General features: G+C 45.3%; 1 protein-coding gene across 5 annotated transcripts in view; it reads left to right on the forward strand.

Annotated features, from left to right (window-relative positions):
- Positions 1-21,821, forward strand: part of MDGA2 (MAM domain containing glycosylphosphatidylinositol anchor 2) — a 588,493-nt gene that overhangs the window by 312,947 nt on the left and 253,725 nt on the right. The window contains exon 1 of one of the 5 annotated variants that reach the window (XM_061612639.1): positions 8,624-8,664. The exons of the other annotated variants lie outside the window; for them this stretch is intronic. The gene's annotated coding sequence lies outside the window, so the exon portion shown is untranslated. Of the gene's footprint in view, positions 1-8,623; positions 8,665-21,821 lie in introns of those variants that run through there. 5 annotated transcript variants of the gene reach the window in all.

Raw genomic sequence — 21,821 nt, forward strand, 5'->3', positions numbered from 1 at the left:
AGGAGCCCTGGGAAGCAAACATAAAACAGTTTGACAAAATGAAGAAAAAACATACCTAACAACATTCCAGAAACACAAATTGCAATTTAAAACATTCTAAAATACAGTTAAAATATAGTAAAACACAGCTTAAAATATTCTAAAACACAGCTTAAAAACAGTGATCTGAATAGTGATCGTCCATGATCAGTCCTCTTCAGTCATCAAATGTCTGGATATACAGCAATGTTTTCCAATTCCTTCTGAAAGTTAATAGTGATGGAGACAGATGCATCTCACTGGGGAGGAAATTCCAAAAACAGGGAGCCACCACTGAAAAGGCCTTGTCATGGGTCACCACCAACAAGGCCGCCCCCAGCAATAGCACCACCACACATCTTCACCTGCCGATTGCATGGTCTGAGATGGTCGATACTGGGGAAGATGGTCTTTTAGATACTTGGGTCCCAAGCCATGTAGGGCTCTATATGCTAGTATTAACCCCTTGAAATGGATCCAGTAACTCACTGGTAGCCAGTGTGGCACTTTCAGGACTGATGACACATGGCCCTATTGGGCTGCCCCACTTCCCAGCCTTGCACCACATCTTGCAGTAGTTGCCACTTCCAGACCATCTTCAAGGGTTGCCTCACATACAGCACATTACAGTAGTCCAAATGGGAAGTCAACAGAGCATGGACAACTGAGGACAGGATATCCTGGTTCATGAACAGCTGTAGCTGATGAATCAGCCTCAGCTATCCGCAAGCATTCCTAGCCGCAGAAGCCACTTGGGGCTCTAGTGTCAAGCTGGAATTCAAGAGTACTCCCAGACTACAAACCTGCTCCTTCAGGGAGAGTGCAACCTCTCCTACAACAGGTCGGAGACCTAATTCCTAGACACAGAAATCACCCACCCACAGCATTTCCAACTTATCAGGGTCCAGAATCAGTTTGTTGGCCCCCATCCAGCCTATCACTGCCTCCAGACACCTTTCCTGATTCAGATGGAATGGAGAGACAGAACTTAGTTTAGAGAAAAGGCGGGTCAGAGGAGACATGATAGAAGTGTATAAAATTATGCATGGCATTGAGAAAGTGGATAGAGAAAAGTTCTTCTCCCTCTCTCATAATACTAGAACTCGTGGACATTCAAAGAAGCTGAATGTTGGAAGATTCAGGACAGACAAAAGGAAGTACTTCTTTACTCAGCGCATAGTTAAACTATGGAATTTACTCCCACAAGATGCAGTAATGGCCACCAGCTTGGACGGCTTTAAAAGAAGATTAGACAAATTCATGGAGGACAGGGCTATCAATGGCTACTAGCCATGATGGCTGTGCTGTGCCACCCTAGTCAGAGGCAGCATGCTTCTGAAAACCAGTTGCCGGAAGCCTCAGGAGGGGAGAGTGTTCTTGCACTCGGGTCCTGCTTGCGGGCTTCCCCCAGGCACCTGGTTGGCCACTGTGAGAACAGGATGCTGGACTAGATGGGCCACTGGCCTGATCCAGCAGGCTCTTCTTATGTTCTTATGTTCTTAACTGTGTATCATCAGCGAGGCTTCCTTTTTCAACAAGCCTTTTAAGTAGAGACCCTATTCCAATCTGCATCTGAGTTGGGATTATTTTTTCAAGATTTTTAAAAATATGTTTAAAATATGCTTTTAAGTTTTAATTGCATTTTAATATGCTTTTAACCCTTTTTAACAATATGTTTTTAACCTTTTTTTAAAAAGTCTTGAAAGCTTTTTTAAAAAAATGTTTTTAAAGTTGTTTTGTTTTAATGTATTTTAATGTCTGTTTTTATGATGTTTTAAAGTGTTTTTAGTCCTTTTGTTTGCTGCCCTGGTCTCCTGCTGAGAGGAAGGGCGGGATATAAATCAAACAAATACATAAATAAATAAGATGTTTTTAACATGTTTTGTTTTTAAGGTGTTTTACATAATTTAAACAAAGTGTTGTATTGCTTGTTACCACACCAGGCTCCTTCTGGCAGGAAAGGTGGGATTTAAATTTAATCGTAATAAGAATAATCAGCATACTGATGACACCGTGCTCCAAATCCCCAGATGACAGCTCCCAATGGTTTCATATAGCACAGGAGTTAAATAGCACAAGAGACAGAATGGACTCTTGAGGGACCTCAAAGCCCCAAAGCCATGGTGCTGAGCAACCATCTCCTGGTATTTCATGCTGGTAGTGCCTTTGCAGGTAGGAGTGGAACCACTGTAGTTCAGTACCTCCATCTCTCACCTCCTTCAGTGGCTCCAGAAGGACACTGTGTTCAATGTTGTCAAAAGCTACTGAGAGTTAGTGGTAGGAGCCGGATGACAAGGTGTATTTATTTATTTATTTATTATTTGATTTATGTCCCGCCCTTCCTCCCAGCAGGAGGTTGATTGGTTTAATTTGGTCACTTGGTAGGGTTGTGCAGGAAAGGGGAGAGGTAGACACAAATGGGGAGTACCTTGAGGCCATTTTCAGGTGAATAGTGATTGCAGAGACTCGCACACAGGGCTGTGTGACCCATGGGGCAGGGTATGGATCACTGCTGAGGTTAACCCCTGTCACTCACTTGGAGGTGTGGAGCTTGAGGAGGCATGAGTCAGGAAGACCTCCCTCCTCACCTGATGAAGTGTGGCAGAGGGAGACAGCAGGAATTAAGGCCAGCTTAACTCCCTGTGCAGTAGCTCACCCAGTCATGACAGGCTTAGGAGCCTGAGGGAGGATTTGCATATTTCCCATAGAATCATAGTAGAGTTGGAAGGGGCCTACAAGGCCATCGAGTCCAAACCCCTGATGTTTAGTCGAAATCTGGCTTCCTGCAACTTGAGACCATTATTCCGTGTCCAGCACTCTGGGACGATCGAGAAGAGATCCCGGCCCTCCTGTGTGTGACAACTTTTCATGTACTTGAAGAGAGCTATCATATCTCCCCTCAGTGTTCTCCAAGATAAACATGCCCAGTTCTTCCAGTCTCACCTCACAGGGCTTTGTTTCCAGTCCCCTGATCATCTTTGTTGCCCTCCTCTGAACCTGTTCCGGTTTGTCTGCATCCTTCTTGAAGTGCGGAGACCAGAACTGGATGCAGTATTCAAGATGAGGCCTAACCAGTCCTAAATAGAGGGGAACTAATACTTTACACAATTTGGAAACTTTACTTCGTGATTTGGAAACTATACACACATGGTCTCATTTCTCTTATGCTGTTTATGTTTTCAGATCATAAGTTCTTACGTTTTTAAAGTTGTAGTTAATAAAGTGGCCCAAGTTCTATCCCACATCTTGTGTCTTGCCTCTGTACTTCTGGTCTCCTGATGCAGTCTGCTATTCTTCAACTTCTGATATGCAGAATTTGTTCAGTGCTCTGGGCATGCTCAGTGTCCATCTGTGCGTCTCACCACCACCACCACTTAGATTACTAAAGCACATGAGTGCATATGTGCATTGATTAAAAGCTTGTGCAATCATTTGCGCACATGCACAATGATAACCTCTAAGGAAAAAAAGGAGAAATAAAATTATTCTTAGAATTTCCCAACAGGTGCAATGCAACAGATTACATCCAAGGGAAATAACAGGAACTAAAGGGTGTGCAGTCATCTACTCATCTCCAAGCATTTCCAAAAGGAGAGATCCCTCTGTATAACTATCTATCTAGGCTGAACTGAACATTTTCTACAAAGAGGTTTCTGCTCAAAATTGGCAGGGGGAAGGGAAGGTGGCCTGGAACTGCCCCCAGCTCACAGTTACTTTTTTTTTACAATTTGTTTCATGACAGTGGTGCTCCTTCCTTTGGGGTCAGAACAAGGCCCATCTAGTCCAGCATCCTGTTTTCACAGTGGCCACCCACGTGTCCCAAGGGGAAGCCCAAGAGCAGGACCTGAATGCACCAGAGCTCTCCCCACCTGTGATTCCCAACAACTGCCATTTGGAGGCATTGGATTAATGGGTTTGCCAATCCCCTTTTAAAATCTGCCCAAGCTGGTGGCCCTCACTGCCTCCTGCATTAGCGAATTCCATAGTTTAATTATGTACTGAGTGAAGAAGGACTTTCTTTTGTCTGTCCTGACTCTTTCAGCAGCCAGGTTCATCAGATGTCCGTGAGTTCTAGTATTGTGAGAGAGGGAGAAAAACTTTTCTTTATCCGCTCTCTCCATACCATGCATATTTTTATACACTTCTAACATGGCCCTTCTTACCTTTTTTTCTAAACTAAAAAACCCACAAATGTTCCTCATGTGGAATTGCTCCATCCCCTTGATCATTATGGTTGGCCTTTCCTGAACCTTTTGCAGGTAGGATTTATCTACTTATAAATCCTAATAATGATGGTGGGGAACTTTGATTCAGTATGGACTTCTAAAAAACATTGCAAGCTGATATGGAACTGCAGATAACTGAATCATAGAATTGTAGAGTAGGAAGGGGCCTATAATGCTCAATGCAGGAATCCAAACTGAATTTAAGATTGGAAAGGTGAGGAACTGCACAATACGGAAACAGATAGATTCGCCCATTCCTAAATCCTGACTGCCCCTCAGAGGATTTCAGTTATGTGACAGAATACACTTCTTAATTACAGAATACATGCAACTGTGGACACAAAGCATCTGGAATATGAGGACACTCTCTTAATAAGGAAGGAGAATCTGAATGCATCACTCAGCCTATTGACTGGAGTGGGATTACTCTGATTGTCTGGAGCCAACAATAGATTTTCATAGGCTCAGGGACTTATCCCAACCTGTATTGAGAAATCAGTTTTGAAATGGTGTCTTAAACATCTGGGGAAGTGATGATGACTGTCACCTTCCAGAAAGGAGCTGGAATGTAAAATCCTCATCAATCATTGGCTGTGGTTGTGGAGGAGAAGCAAGCAAAATAATACCATCTCAAGGCTTTCCTGGAGTGTGAATTCATTTTATTTCAGTTTCCATTTCCTGCTGATGTTGCTCCACCACCACCCCAATGCTTGCAGACTTTGCAAAACTGACAAATGTCTTTTGGATAGCTTCTCAATGGGTAAAAATGATGGCCATCTTGAATCCATACCTTCCAGGATTTGAAAATGAATGAATGAAAGAAAGAAATTAGAGGTCCTTACTAGGGTGCAGAAATCTGTCAGTTTTGGGCCTCTCGGTTTCTCATTTTTTCCAATCTTATATTCAGTACTCCAAATTTCTGTAGCAATGTGTGTGTGTGTGTTTTAAATCTTCATTAAAATTCTCCAGCATTTTAGTGTGAATTTATTCATTTTATTTATTTATTGTACTTATATACCACCCCATAGCCGAAGCTCTCTGGGCGGTTTGCAGTTTTTCTCCTAATAAACACATTTTTGTAGCCAGTTTTGAGTAAATGTACACATTTTACCAAGCAATGTGTCCTCATATAATGCATTTGCATGTTATTTTCACTCATATATTAATTGTTATGCCCACTTTCCACTAATCTATGCATTTTTGTAAACATTGGCAAACTGCATTGCAAAATTTGAATTAGTGTGAATTTCAAAGGATGGCTGAGTTTCGGTACTCATATTGTTTGGAAAGTGTGAATTTGATAAATTCAGCTTTAAATGTGAACTGAATCAAGATCCCATTGAATTTTGTTTCTGTACTGCACGGTATTAGCTATACCCCCCAATTTTGTATCATCTGTAAATTTGATAAGCATGCTCTGTACCTCCTCATTCAAGTCATTAACAAAAATGTTGAAGAGCCCTGAGCCCAGGACTGAGCCCTGTGGTGCCCCACTCGTTACTCCCGCCCAGTTTGAGAAGGAAACATTAATAAGCACTCTTTGAGTACGATTCTGGAGCCAACTGTGGATCCACCTGATAGCTGTTCCATCCAGCCCACATTTAGCTAGCTTGCTAATCAGAATATCATGGGGCACTTTGTCAAAAGCTTTGCTGAAGTCGAGATATATTATGTCCACAGCATCCCCACAGTCTACCAGGGAGGTTACCCAATCAAAAAACGAGATGAGATTAGTCTGGCGGGGTTTGTTCTGGGGAAGCCGGGTTCTGCTAGAGAAAGGGAGCAATCCACCAAGCTGGGGTGAGTTGGATGCCATGGATCTGCAGCAGCACTGGGAGGCTCCCGTCAGCACCAGGCTCTGGCGGGCTCTGACAACAGCAGCCCTCCATCATCTCCATCATGGCAGAGCTGTGGCTGCACCAGGACCCTCCCAGCACTGCCGGGGGTCCGCCAGGGACAGGCAGCCCAGCAGATGGTGGCCTAGTGGAAGCTGGTGGAAGGCCCAAAAATGGGGAGTTCCAGAGGCATGTTGGGGGAGAAGCCACAGAGGGGATGCTTACGGGAGAGCCTTCTCCTATTCTGACCCCTCCCCAGGTCCCCATTCCCCTGTGAATTCTGCTGGCAAAAGGCCGGCAGAGTATTTAAAAAATCCCATTCAGACCTACAGGGAACAGCTTATTTCTTGGAGACCTGCTAGCCAGAGCTGGTGCTTTCCGGCCAGCTCGTTTGCATGGCTCCTGGCAGAACTGGCATTCAGCCACACCAGCAGTTTCCAAACAGGAGGAAGATCCTGTGGAGCTTTCCACCAGATCCTCCTCCACTGGCCCCCTCTCCTCCAGCTGCCTGGCAGTTGGATTGCTCCCAGTGGCTAGTAGGGATGGAGTGATCTGTCCCTTTGGGGCCTCTCTGTGTCTCATTTTTCTAATCTTAAATTCAGTTCTCTATATCTCTGCACCAATTTGCAAAAATTTGTTTAAGTAAACCTCATGAAAATTCTTTAGCATTTTAGTGTGAATTTCTCCAAATAAACATATTTGTGCATGAAGTTTTAACTGATGTATACTTTTTTGGCAAGCAATTTAACCTAATGCATGTTTGTATGTTATTTTCACTAATATATTAGTGTTTATGCATACTTTCCCCTAATGTATACATTTTTGCAAACACTGATTGCTTTTTAAATATATTTTTAAAAGATTTTTTTAAGATGTTTTATTTTTAAAATGTTTTAAAGACGTTTTGTTTCTGACATGTTAAAGGTTTTTTTTTACTGTTTTGTCCTTTGTCTGCCGCCCGGGGGCTCCTTCCGGGAGGAAGGGCAGGATAGCAGTTTAATAAATAAATAATAAATAGAGTGCTGCATCACAAAATTCAGGTGCGCAAATTTCAAAGGATGGCTGTATTTCAGTTCTAATATTGTTTCAGAAAGAGCAGATTTGCTAAATTCGGCTATGAGTGCGAATTGAATTGAATTTCTCCCCTTTCCCAGTGGCTGGCGCTTCCCAGTGGTGGAGCTTTAGTGCTGTGGCACCTACCATTTGGAATTTCCCCCCCCTAAATATTAGACAGCACCATCTCTGCTATCTTTTTGGCACCTACTGAAGACCATCCCCTTTCAACAAGCCTTTTAAGTAGAGACCTTATCCCAGTGTGTGTGTGTTACAGCTGCTTTCTAAGATGCTATTAAAGCTGGGTTTTGTTTTGTTTTTTTTTTTAAATGTTTTTAAAGCTGCTTTGTTTTAATGTATTCTTAAAGATGTGTTGTTTTAATATGTTTTAAATCTTTTGTTTTTAAGATGTTTTAGAGTGTTTGTAGTGTTTTTGTTTGCTACCCTGGGCTCCTTCTGGGAGGAAGGGTGGGATATAAATTTAATAAATAAATATATAAAACAATACATAATAAATAAAAGGCAGGTGAGGTGTGGTTGCTGATTCCAGTGAGGGGGGTGGAGTATGGAACTAGGTGAGTTGAGCTGGTTTCTCTCATTTGGGTTTAAAGTGGGCTGTCACAGATGTGACATAGTCAGGTGGTTGTGTTCCACAGCGGTAAAGAAAAAGTGCTCCAGTAAACACACCCCAGTTTCCCAAGGTGAATTTTGGTGGGCATGCACCAAAATTCAGCCAAGATTTGCAACCTCAGAATGTAAGACCTTAAGACTGAATTTACACTGCTGGAGTTGCATGATGGGAAATGGGCACCTTCAGGGTCACGGTACCTTCACTTGCACACCCAACTTAGCAGGAACTGTTTATTATTTTTATTATTATTATTTATTTTATTATTTGATTTATATCCCTCCCTTCCTCCCAGCAGGAGCCCATGACCTGCCTGCTTCCCATGTTACACAGCATATTCGTTGCTTCTCCATTTTTGTTGTGGGAGGGGAAGGGGTGGCATCCTCTTTGCATCTTCTGAAAGCGCATTTTACACAAGCAATGTGGCCATCAGCTGGCCTGGTTTCTAATCGGCAGATTGTCTGGCTTAATCAGAAACAAACAATTAAGCAGTTGCCATAAAATCAACATGCATTCATCAGGAATGCAGCAGACATAATGGAGGTTTACAGCATTACACAGAGGTGTAATTGGGTGCATTTACACCCACCTAATTCACCAGCTTCAGCTGCAGCTTAATTGTATCTGTGGGGCTTGACTGTACGTCGCTACTGATCCTGCATCAGCTGTGGAAATGATGCTTCCAGAGGCAAGTTCCTCCATCAAGGGCTTTTTCAACTCATCAGCTCAACTCCTGGAAGGCATCGCTTAAGACCAGTGAGGAGAAAGAAATAGATCAGGGTGTGGAAGACTTTTCAGGGCTGCCTTCCTTCCTGGGAAACCTTCATGGGGACCACATGCCGCTTGTGAGCTGAATCTGAAGCAAAGTGGGTGGAGCAACAAATATACCTGTCACCTCTGTACAGTAAGTTACTTTCTACGTGGACTCAAACTAGGGTTGCCAGGTTCCTGTCCTGAGACTGATCCTGTATCTTTGGGAGAAGAGAAAGTCAGCCAAGTGCAGGTGTTCCCACAAGGTGGAATTCTGCCTTCCCCCTGCACAACGTTTAAAGATACAGAAGACCTCTGGAGGCTGGGCCTGGCAACCAAGAGGTCTTCTGTATCTTTAAAAGTTGTGCAGGGGGAAGGGAGAATCCCACCTTGTGGTTTTTCCCATTACAGGGTTGCAAGAACACCTGCACTTGGCTGACTTTCTCTTCTCCTAAAGATACAGGATCAGTCTCAGGCCCTGAGCCTGACAACCCTAACTCAAACACGTGTCTCTGTCCTCCATGCTGTGAACATGTCCTCCAGGAACTATTGGAGGTGAAGGACACATTCCAGCCAGGCAAAAGCACTCCAAGTGCAAAGCAGGGTTGGTGAGCTTGGGGAGAGTTCCAAGGGCCAGGTAAAGAGACCTCAAGGGCCACATTGGCCCTGAGCTCAAGTTCCCCACCCAGCCTGGATTGTTCTCCAGTTTCATGGGTGGCAACTTGCTGGGTGTTGACAGCGATGGTAGCTGCTCCCCCCCCTCTTAAATTAAATAAATGGTGGCTGCTGCAGTGATGGTCACCATTCCATGTCCCTCACTGTCAGTTTCCATTTCCCCCACAATGCCCATGGAATGGGGCACTGCTCCAAAGGGAGACTGCAGGCAGGAAAATCATGGCTCCCAGGAGGAGGAGGCTGAGGCCAAGCAGAACAGCATCAATGAAAGCTCTGTGGGAGACAGCTATCACGGATGCCAAGGGCTGGTGCAGGGTTGACTGTAGCTCCCCAAGGCCCCTGCCTGTCCATTTCCGAAAGGTTGACCTCTACTGATCTGAAAGGGCTGCTCTGTGTCTCTTTCCTGGCTCAGCCAGGCTCACTGAAGACCGGAGGACAATGGGACTGGTCATGGACGAAGGGCAGCCGCGTGGATCGTGCAAGCCTTTTGTTCACTGGCAAGTGCCCTAGAAAGGCTAGGCGATATTAAATGAATGCCCAGGGTCAGCTGGCGTCTGCCTGGGTTCAGTCGGGCAATGTCGGTGACCTTCAGGCCCCCTCCCAGCCCTGTGAATCTCGGCTGTTGCTGAAGCGACAGCTTCATGCTCGTTTTGGAAATGAGTTACGGGTGGATTAAGTAAATCGCTCTGTTGAGATTGCAGCAGCCCTCGTGATGAGCAACACAGTACGGATGTTAGATTCTGATGGGTTCCTTAAGGAAGGATGATCCCCTCCAATCTCTGTGCCTTAGTGATGTGGCACTGTGTAATGAAATCATGTCATAAACTGCCCTTTTATCTTCTTTCCTAAGGTCCAGAGTGAAAAGGTTGTGTTGATTCTTAATCTCTCCATTGTCAGCCTGTTTTGTCTAACGTTTTAGAGAGAGAGAGAAAGAGAGAGAGAGATTCTTTCGATGTCAACATATTAAAGAATTATCTGAGATGAGGGCTGTATGCATGTCACTGTGTGTGTGTGTGTGTGTGTGTGTGTGTGTGTGTGTGTGTTCCAATATATAAATTATTCCTTTAACATGCATAACAACTTGCTTGGCTCTGAGGATGCCTGTAATCCCCTGATAAGGAAAACAGCTCCTCTAATAAGCAGAACTGAGTGATAAAATAGGATGGCATTAACGCTGGAGCAGAGACTAGAAATAGCAGATTACTGATGTGCCCGGCCACTAAGCAATAAGTGACAAAGGGATAATTGACAGCCAACAGTAGGAGCCGGGCTCTCTTCTTCAAGTTTGATGTGGCAGAGTCTAGTTCTGCACCCAAACAGCAGGAGTTGTCTCCATATTGACATTTCAGTGAAGTACTCTGGTCTTCTTTCTCTGTAGCAGAGCCAAGATGGCCATTTATTGGGGACATTGCAGTAGAGGACAGGAGGTTGACTGGGTGACTCATGAGTAGGGATAGGGTTCACTATCTGATTACGTTTCATTTTGCAGTTCTTCAGATGGGCTGCCGGTTATGATTTGCCATAAATTGTGTTCCACTAGTTATCCCAATTCCTGGTTCTCCTTTTACTTGTGGTTATTTTTTCCAAAAAAGTATGTAATTTTTCCCATTATTCCTTAAGCTGCTATATTTTATTTCATTTATTTATTTTATTTATTACATTTATATACTGCCCCACAGCCAAACCTCTCTGTGCGGTTTACAAAAATTTAAAACATTCAACATTAAAAACAAATATACAATTTTAAAAACCATACAAAGTTTAAAACCATGAAGCACAGATACACCAGGTAAAAGACCTGGGGTCAGAGCTCAGCACATGCTGTTAGAATGCCTGACAGAAAAGGAAAGTCTTGATCTGGCACCAAAAAGATAACAATGTTGGTGCCAGGCGAACCTTATCAGGGAGATCATTCCATAATTTGGGGGCCACCACTGAAAAGGCCCTCTCCCTTGTTGCCATCCTCCGAACTTCCCTCGGAGTAGGCACCTGGAGCGGGCCAGAATCGGTTTTATATGTTCGAACCGTCTGATCCCTGTTACCAATCTGGCCGCTGCATTTTGCACATGCTGCAGTTTCTGAACCATCTTCAAAGGCATCCCCACGTAGAGTGCATTGCAGCAATCTAGCTTGGAGGTTACCAGAGCATGGACAACTGAAGCCAGTTTATTCCTGTGCAGATAGGGGCATAGCTGGGCCACCAACCGAAGTTCGTAGAAGGCACTGCGTGTCACCGAGGCTACCTGAGCCTCAAGTGACAGAGATGGCTCTAGGAGAACCCCCAAGCTATGAACCTGCTCCTTCAAGGGGAGTGCAACCCCATCCAGAACAGGTTGGACATCCACCAGCCGGTCAGAAGAGCTACCCACTAACAGCATCTCAGTCTTGTCTGGATTGAGCCTCAGTTTATTAGCCCTCATCCAGTCCATTGTCGCAGCCAGGCACCAGTTCAGCACATTGACAGACTCACCTGAAGAAGATGAAAAGGAGAAATAGAGCTGCGTGTCATCAGCATACTGATGGCAACGCACTCCAAAGCTCTGGATGACTGCACCCAACGGTTTGATGTAGATGTTGAACAGCATGGGGGACAGAACTGACCCCTGTGGAACCCCATACTGGAGAGTCCAGGGTGCCAAGCAATGTTCCCCAAGCACCACCTTCAGGAGCCGACCTGCCAAGTAGGAGCGGAGCCACCACCATGCAGTCCCTCCCATTCCCAACTCAGCCAGTCTCCGCAGAAGGATACCATGGTTGATGGTATCGAAAGCTGCTGAGAGATCAAGGAGAATCAACGGAGTCACACTCCCCCTGTCTCTCTCCTGACAGAGGTCATCACAGAGGGCGACCAAGGCTGTTTCCATGCCAAACCCAGGCCTGAAACCGGACTGAAATAGATCGAGATAATCGGTCTTATCCAAGAGTGTCTGGAGTTGGCCTGCCACCACTCATTCAAGGACCTTGCCCAGGAATGGAACATTTGCTACCGGCCTATAGTTATTAAGATTTTCTTGGTCCAGGGAGGGTCTCTTCAGGAGTGGTCTCACTACCGCCTCTTTCAGGCAGCCAGGGACCACCCCCTCTCGCAGAGAGGCATTAATCCCTTCCCTGGCCCAGCTGGCTGTTCCATCCCTGCTAGATTAAAATATGTTTAGAAAAGCATATCTTGAGAGAAAAGATATTTGAAAATATAAGTTAAATGCAATTTAAAATGTGATTTTTAAAAAAGAATTATTTGCAGATTATTGTGTACATGGAGTAGAAGAGAAGGGTCTTATGGGGGAATGCATGCAAAAGGAGCATGGGCCACCGAGAGGTTCATTCAGGGATGCCTTTGCTTGGAGTTTCTGGTGTCTTGCCACTTCTTCTGTCTTGTGACAATTGTTTATGTAAAGCTGAAGCAGGGTCCCCTCCCGCTGCCAGCGCTGCCTCAGTAACCTTGTCAGCCCTGCTGTGGAATATTCTCAAACCTCTGGGCAGGGTCTGCATAACGACAGGCAGTCTCTGCCTAATGTGCTTCTTGTTGGGTGGCATGTGCCAGAGGAGAGCTCTGCAAGCTCTGTGGTAGATTACCACCAGCATTCATAAAAGATCTAGACTTCTGTTGGGGATCAGGAGACATCACAATCGGTCATTGACTGCAATATGCCACGGTGGTACAAAGAAGCTGCTTCCCTTGTGGCTTGGACCACGGTGATCGTCCTCTGAAAGTCAGTGGGGGGGATGAGGACGTGAGCCTAAGAACATAAGAAGAGCATGACTGCTGGGTCAGGCCAAAGGTCCATCTGGTCCAGCGTGCTGTTCTCACAGCAGCCAACCAGACGACCCAAAGGGAAGCCTGCAAGAAGGGCCTGAGCGCAAAGAGCATTCTCTCCCCACTTGCAATTCCAACCGCTGATATTCGGAGGGATGCTGTCTCCAACAGGTGGCAGAAGATAATATCCTTTGATAGCCCCATCCTCCATGGATTTGTCTGATCCTCTTTTAAAGTCTCCGATTTGCATCAGTTTTTGAATCCCAGGGTTTAACAATGCACGGCATGGAGTTTCTTTCATCTGTCTTCAGTCCTTTAGGACATGTACGCACCATACATTCAAAGTACATTTAAAGCACCCACCCATCCACAAGAACCCCAGGAACTGTAGCTGACCCATCATAAAGCTGCAATTCTTGCCACCCTTGCCAAACTATAGTTCCCAGGATTCTTAGGGGAGGGGAATGTGCTGTAACTGCAAAGTGGTGTGTACACTGTCCCAGTTAGGAGAGATCCTTTTGGAGTCCCTCGCGCTTCCTTTGCAGTCTTACCATCCTGAACAATTTCGTGTCATCGGCACTGTCTCCCCTTCGTCCCTAACTCCAACTTATTTATGAACAGTTTAAAAAGTACTCGTTCCAGTGCTGACCTTGGGGGTCCAAATTCGGAGTGTTGGTAGGCGCCAAGTTTCCTTGGGGGACCTCACTTCTTATCTTAGTTTAGAACTGGGGTGGGGGATGGTCTGAGGCCCAAATGTGGCCCTCCAAGCCTCTCTGTCTACCCCTTGGAACTCTCCCCAGGCTGCACCCCTTACTGGCCTTGCTTCACACTCCCCTTGAGTGGTTTTGTGTGGCCGGCATGGGTCCCTGAACTCTGATCATGACTCTTGCTTGCCTAGATGAAGGATGGAGAGGTGTGCCGGTGAAACTCGCCTACTTTACAAAGGTAAACATTTACATGCATTCCTCCTCCCACTTTTGCCTCTGACCCCGCCCATCACAATCATGTGACACACACACCCCTTGAAGGTTGCCTATATAGGTATGTGATCCTCCGGCTGACCACATCCATGATGTAGAAGTTAAATCATTATAATCTTACCTCTGACATAAATGGCCTTATGCAAGTCATTCTCTTAGACCCAGTCTGCCATCTGTAATATGGGCAAAATAATTCTTGCCTACCTTACAGGGCTGTTGTAAGGATTACTGGAATAATGTATACTGTTATAATAAATAGAGTCTCTTATCAATATCCTTAAATTGGCTATAAATTAGTAGCCTGCCTTTGGATAAAGAGTCCACATGTGAGCGCCAGCCATAATTGTGGAGTGTCATAGCCTTGCGTATTGCCTTTTAATTGCCTGCCCACCTGTTCAGCCTTTCAGCCCTGGGAGTGCTGAGAATTTTAAGTGGTTTTCAGGTGTTGTTCTTGCAAGCATGGCTGCTTTCCATGCACCCCTCTCTCCATGAAAGCTCCATCATAAAATCTCTGTTGGAGGCATAAATTAGCCATGAACCAGCCCAGGGATCTGCTGCTCTGCAGATGAGTCTCAGCTGGGACTAGCTCCTGACGTTGCCTCTTACGGAGTGCAATTACCGAAAGCTTTAAAATACATAGGATTTTAAAAAAGCTTTAAATTATGCACTGTGTGTGCATACTTTAATGCAGTTTTTGAATATTGATAGACACAACTGGGATTTCATACTTATTCTTTGAAATGTAAAAGATTGCTTCAGATGATTGTAAAGAAGTGGGAATCTTGTTTAGTGCTGTTTGTCGCGGAATGCCTTTAATATACACACAAGACAAGGCTGTTTCAGATCCACTCTGTCATTCTGATTCGATTTGCCATGCAGGTCAAAATCTGATCTGTTCAATCAGAAGATCAGTTTCACCCACATTGACTGTAATGGATAATCTTTTAAAAAAGATGCAACTTTTTCCTTTTCACACAAGGGGATCAGGAGCAGCCAGTGAGAAAGGGTGGCACCACACACCTGGGCTCCTGGCAGTGGGATTTGCTGCCACTTACTGGGAGAGGGGGAGGGAGGGAGCAGGGAGCCACCCGGAGTCTCCTTCTGGCACGCCTGCCTGCCCCCAACTCTTCCACTGCCTCGCTTGTCCTTTTCTCTCTTCTGATAGGTCAGGTGTCAGGAGGATTTGGCTCTCAAGATGTTGCTGAGCTACAATTCCCATCAGCCTTGGACATTAGCCATGCTTGCTGGTGCAGATGGCAATTGTTGTTGAATCCCATCTAGAAGGCCACACGTTCCCCGCACTCTGCTGCCAGGAGACCAGGTTTGTGGCCCTGCACCTCCTTACTGGCCACACTTGAAGGGGATGAAAATTGCAGGCAAAGGATCCCCTCCAGAGTGGATTGAGCCTCCCAAACTCCAGGCATATCCATCCCGGAGGGTTTCGTGTCGGGAGCCCTTAACATTTAACCAACTTCATCTGGTACAGAGGCTGCAACCCTACCTTCCTATACATCTGCTCCCACGAGTGATACATGCCCTGGTCTCCTCTCGATTAGACTACTGTAATGCGCTCTACGTGGGGTTACCCTTGAAGACGGTCCGGAAACTGCAGCTGGTACAGAATGTGGCGGCACGCTTAATAAAGCAGAGCCATCGCCGGGACCATATCACCCCAGTGTTGATGGAGTTACACTGGTTGCCAGTTGTATACCGGGCCCAATTCAAGGTGTTGGTATTAACCTTTAAAACCCTATACGGTTTTGGCCCAGCTTATCTGAAGGAACGCCTCCAGCATCACCAAATATGCCGCCAAACAAGATCAGCCTCACGAGACCTTCGCTTGGTCCCACCGGTGAAAACAGCTAGGCTGGTGCGGACCAGAGAGAGGGCTTTTTCGATCGTGGCCCCCACCCTCTGGAACTTGCTTCCTTTTGACCTTCGACATGCCTCCTCCCTGATGGCTTTTCGCCGAGCCTTAAAGACCTGGCTATTCAGGCAGGCCTATGGGATCTCTGGGGTGGGTTAGGCTATTATGCTGTATTATTGAAGGATGGTTTAAATGAACTGATGTTAATATTATGATTGTTGTATGCATATGTTTTATATTGTATTTTATATTGTGTAAGTCGCCCAGAGTGTCCGTTAAGTCAGACAGATGGGCGACTAACAAATAAAATTTTATGATTATTTATTATTATTTAGTTATTTATTTGTTTTTAAAAAGCAAAAAAGTCTTGAACTTCTTAATTTTCTGCCTGATGCACATTTCAGGTGTGGCTGCCCTTTCTAAAGCCTGCCAAATTTCAGAAAGATAGTGTAGCAGTTTTCCCACAAGGGCAGACATTACTGTTTTGGAGTGGTTCCCTGTCCGGGGGTGGAAATTCCTGGTGCTGATTAGGACTGTGCACAATCTGTGAATAGTTGCTGCAGCCAGATGACTTCTTGATTGGCTTGAACTGCTGCAGAAAGTGTTACAGAAGTCTCTTTCCTGCTGGACCAATTCATGGGTCCTACAGAAATAGATATCCACTGGTAGACGTCCGGTCAGAAGTGTCTCCATAGTCCAGCCCAGTTTGTATCTATGCATCCTTTCAGGTCACTTTCAGGAATTGCTGGGAGTCACAATTTAAGGTGTGCTGTGGTTTTCAAAGAGCGCACAATGCTTTTTACTGTGTTCCATTCCTTCTGGGTTGGTACTGAGACCTTCCTGGATCAGATGATTTTAATATTGTATTTTTCAATTAATGTAACCCATCTTGAGGCCTCATGGGAAATAGCAGGTAAAAAATGAAGAGCAATAATTAATAAGTTAAAAATGATGTACTGTATTACATTTCTATTTAATTATAGTCATTCTTTCTAAATTTGCATTTATACATATAAATTCAGCATATCCAATTTTTATGAAAATTGCTGTTCCCTTGTTATGTGAGGGGTTCTCCCCCCCTCTTGTTGCAAAATGTGTAATTGGCCACCCTGTTCCCCGCCTTGTCAGCAGATAGTAGCTGAAGTTTCATAAACAACACCAAACCTTGTTTTGTGGGTTGCCTATAAGAGAATGCAGGCGGGAGCTTCCATGCTTGAAAGCTCCTCTAGTCGAAGAATCATAGAATAGTAGAGTTGGAAGGGGCTTATAAGGCGATAGAGTCCAAACCCCTGTTCAATGCAGGAATCCAAATCAAAGCATTCCCGACAGATGGTGTCCAACTGCCTCTTGAATACCTCCAGTGTTGGAGAGCCCACTACCTCTCTAGGTGATTGGTTCCATTGTCGTATGGCTCTAACAGTTAGGATGTTTTTCCTCATGTTTAGTCGAAATCTGGCTTCCTGCAACTTGAGCCCATCATTCCGTGTCCAGCACTCTGGGACGATCGAGAAGAGATCTTGGCCCTCCTCTATGTGACAACCTTTCATGTACTTGAAGAGTGCGATCATGTCTCCCCTCAGTCTTCTCTTCTCCAGGCTAAACATGCCCAGTTCTTTTAGTCTCTCCTCACAGGACTTTGTTTCCAGTCCCCTGAGCATCCTTGTTTCCCTCCTCTGAACCTGTTCCAGTTTGTCTGCATCCTTCTTGAAGTGCGGAGACCAGAACTGGACGCAGTATTCAAGATGAGGCCTAACCAGTGCTGAATAGAGGGGAACTAATACTTTATGCAATTTGGAAACTATACTTCTGTTAATGCAGCCTAAAATAGCATTTGCCTTTTTTGCAGCCACATCAGATTTTTGGCTCATATTCAGCTTGTGATCAACAACAATTCCAAGATCCTTCTCACATGTCGTATGGCTGAGCCAAGTATCCCCCATCTTATAACTGTGCATTTGGTTTCTTTTTGTTAAGTGTAGAACTTTGCATTTATCCCTGTTGAATTTCATTCTGTTGTTTTCAGCCCAATGCTCCAGCCTATCAAGGTCCCTTTGAATTTTGTTTCTGTCTTTTGTTTCTGTCTTTTCTCTGTCTTTTACTATGGATGTACCTGAAGAAAGCTTTTTTGTTGCTTTTGGCATCTCTCCCTAACCTCAGCTCATTCTCAGCTTTAGCCTTCCCGACGCCATCCCTGCAATTCCGTGATACCTGCCCGTACTCTTCCTTTGTGGCCTGGCCTTCCTTCCACTTCCTGTATGTGTCCTTTTTTGTTTTCAGGTCATCTCTAAGCTTTCTGTGAAGCCACTTTGGCTTCTTCTGCTGTCTTCCCCCTTTCTTCCTTGACGGAATTGTTTCCTGCACTTAGAAAGCCAGGAAGAAGAATCCTTCTCTTGCCATCACCTTGGCATGCTCCTTGTTCGCTATTTGTGTGAACCCAGGCTCAGTCTGTGAAATGCAGCACTTCTAAAATGCAGCTCATTCTCCTCTGACTGCCCCCAGTCTGCAGAGGGGTTCAGCCTAGTCAAGGTCTGCCATCAAAGCTGGGGGTAGGGGGAGGTCAGGACTGAAGCTGCTGCAACCATACAGGGAATGGAGATTCCCTTTCCTCCTTGGCTTGTGAGTCATGCAGGAGATCTAACCCATCAGGATGTTTATTTTCCCTTCCGTTCTTTGACTGTACATTCCAGTCCTGTTCTTGGATTTCCCACATTTTCTCCCCATGGCTCATTTACATGGTCAGCTTTGTGGGCACTGCCCTCACCTTCCCTCCAGAGATTACATTTTAGCCTTGCACCTAGCCCACTCCCTGTGCAGACCCCAGACGTCTAGATCAGGGGCTGGTCAATGCAGTGCCCTCCAATTGTTCAGGGTGCATGTTGGATATCCGGGTGCTAGTGTTCCCTCTTCCCCCCACCTCGTGAAGCTCTGATCCTTCAGGAGGAAGGAGTAGCCCTTCTAGAGGATGACACCTACATTATTATTTTGGGGCACCATCCAGTGAGGGATTCACTTGCACAAGCTATTATGGTGGAGCTTTTGTACAGTTTCCCTTCAGTTCGGCAGGGCTTTAGATTTCCTTGCATTTCTATGCTTTCAGTAGACTTTTGGACTTATTCACTCAGTGTGTGTGTGTGGGGGGGGTGCTCTTATATGTATTATGCCTCTTAGGAGTAGTGGTGACTGTTGGCTACAATGCCAGTGGGGCAGTGAATCTGGTCCGGGATTTAGTCCAAACTTTCAAGGAACTGTCCAAGGTGCTACAACCTATTCCCCAAATAGCTTCAGCCCCATGGTCAGCTCTTAGAAAGACTGGACTAAAACCCAGAGCCCACTGGCATCACAGCCATCAGTCTCCGCTGCTTAGGACATTGCAGAGTGTTTTATTTATTCAAGGTGCCCCAACCTATCATCCTTTCCCTGCCATTGCCATTTCTTGGTACTCTGATGAAGCAGACGCCGCACATTTGTTTCTCTGTCAGGTCCTGGTTGGCTCTTCCTTCCACCAAGCGCGCTGCATGCTTTCCTGTGCGGCATTCTGGAACCGTTATGGCTACAGGGAAGTGTGGTTTTCATCTTGGCATCCTCTTTTGTTCCGCGCTTTGAGCTGCTGTCTGTGGCAGCCTGTGGTTTTGCAGCAGAGTGCTTCAAGAGGGGAGGGTGGTCTCAAGTCGCACAGAATGTGGAAAGGGGAGCGACAGCTTAAGCCATCGAAAACCCTGTACTTTGGAAGGTATTTTGTTTCAGCAGCCCCCGCACAGGGTACAGCCAGTACCTAATTACCATACAAAGTGGCATGCCTTCCCGAGGGAAATAGCATGGTTAAGCAAATCAGCAACAATTCATGTGGGGCAACACATGATGCAGCCTGTGAGCACTTTGTTTCTTGCTCATCCAGTAAGGGCTACTGACTCTCTTAGCAACCATCCACCCATGCCTTTCACTGCCGCACAATGTGCAAAGGTAGCTTATCCAGGCACAGAGATATGGGGTGGGGAAATATATATATATATTCACCTGCTCACTGTTGTTCTTATGTGCCTTCAAGTCAATTGCTACTTATGGTGACCCTATGAATCAGTGGCCTCCAAAAGCATCTGTCATGAACCACCCTGTTCATTAAAGTTGTGTTAAAATAGTGCTGAGGTAAAACACCCCTCCCTCCTTTCCTCCTTTTTTCTTTTTTGCAGGCTACAGAATTGGAAGGGTGCATTCAGGTCATTTGGGAGGGAGGAACAAGGACATGCCGTCTTGGGCTCCTGCTGGGAAGAAGGGCGGGATATAAACCAAATAATAAATGAATAAATAAATAATGAACAAACTTGCCGGTAGTGATGATTTTGCTCGCTGTTGTTAGTGAATGCCATTTCTCATCGCTGCAAGTTCCCTTTCCTATCCAGGTTGAGGATGGGAGGACTTGCTTCTTAAGAACATAAAACGAGCATTTGCTGGATCAGAATGAAGGTCTATCTCAGTGGTGGTGAACGAATGAATGAATGAAACTTTATTTTTACCCCACCCTCTTTCCAAACTGGAACTCAGGGCAGCTTACAAATAAAACTACATGTAGTTAAAAGCATATAAAAACATACAATTAAAATACAATTAAACTATACGCAACCTTAAAACCATGAAACAGGCACTTAAAATACTATTTTTTAAAAATAATACAAATAACAGCATAAAACAATAAACAAACCTTGTAGAGCCCAATCCTAAATCTTGGGGAATCTTTTCAAGACCAAGGGCCGCATCCTCTTCTGGGCAGCCTTCCAGTGGTGGGCAAGGCCAGAGGGGAAAAGGGGGTGGGGCAACGAATGGGATTTTTACCTTTTACTTTCGTAAGCTAGTCTGTGTACACGCACACTCTGTCCTCTATCCAGGCAAGCAAGAGTCACCATCAGAGTTCAGGGACAACATTCCAGCAAAGCAGAAACACTCAAGGGGGGGGGGCGAAGCAAGGCCAGTGAGGGGTGTGGCTTGGAAGGAGGGGGTGTGGCTTGGAAGGAGGGGGTGTGGCTGAGAAAGTGAGGTGGCCTAGAGAGAATCCTTAGGGCCAGACAGAGAGACCTGGAGGGCTGCATTTGGTTTCTCTACCTCTGGCCCACCTGGCCCTGCGTCCTGTTTCCCATAGGAGCCATCCAGATGCCTCTGGAAATCCCAATTGGCTTCCTGTTGGCCCTCTCATGCCTCCAGGTGGTGCCACTTTCTCAGAAACTCGAAAGAACTTAATTGATTTGTAAATCTCTGATATGTCCTTGAAGTTATTGTCACTGTTCATTTGTGGGATTTTCAATAAAAGTTATTCAGATAGATGGATAGATGGATAAAGGAAATTCAAATGAACTTTTGGCTCAACTCAACACATGGGTCATAACTTTATTTCACTTATATCTTCTTAGGCGCAGGCATTTGGGGCACTAGGGCTCTTTGAAGAGTGGGCAGGTATTGTGGTTAGAGATGCTTTAGAGAGCCTTTAGAATGTTTAGATGTGGGTCTCTGAATGTTACAGCACAGCTCTCGGCAATTTAAACATGTAAAGAAACACATTTAAAGTTGTATTTTGAGAGCAATGCACATTTAAATATGTACCTTGAAAGAAATTACTCATTTAAATATGTATTTTAAATGCACATTTTGAGACTTTTTACAATGAAGATTAAAATGGAAGCAGAAGGGCATGGAATCAGCAGCTGAGTCACTGCAGCACTCCAAGAAGGAGTCTGGCAGGCAGGGGCAGCAGGAGCATTTGCACCACATTCATCTTGCGGCCCCCGTGGCCCTCTCCCCCTCCCCCCCCGAGTATGCTGCAACGACTCAGCTGGACAGAGGTCAGGTGACTGTCACAGTCCCACTGCACCAACTGCGGCTGAATGGAATTATAGATTAAAACATAGGAAAGTGACACAGACCAGGAATGGACAGATTTGTCCATAATTGGATGTTGTTGTACATCAGATGTATTTGATTATCTCCAACTAAATTGCCTTTTTCTTTTTCTAATTCAAAAGCTGTGCTGTCCATGCATGTGGATCTGA

The sequence above is a fragment of the Rhineura floridana genome, chromosome 2, assembly GCF_030035675.1.
Source record: "Rhineura floridana isolate rRhiFlo1 chromosome 2, rRhiFlo1.hap2, whole genome shotgun sequence".
NCBI lineage: Eukaryota > Metazoa > Chordata > Lepidosauria > Squamata > Rhineuridae > Rhineura > Rhineura floridana.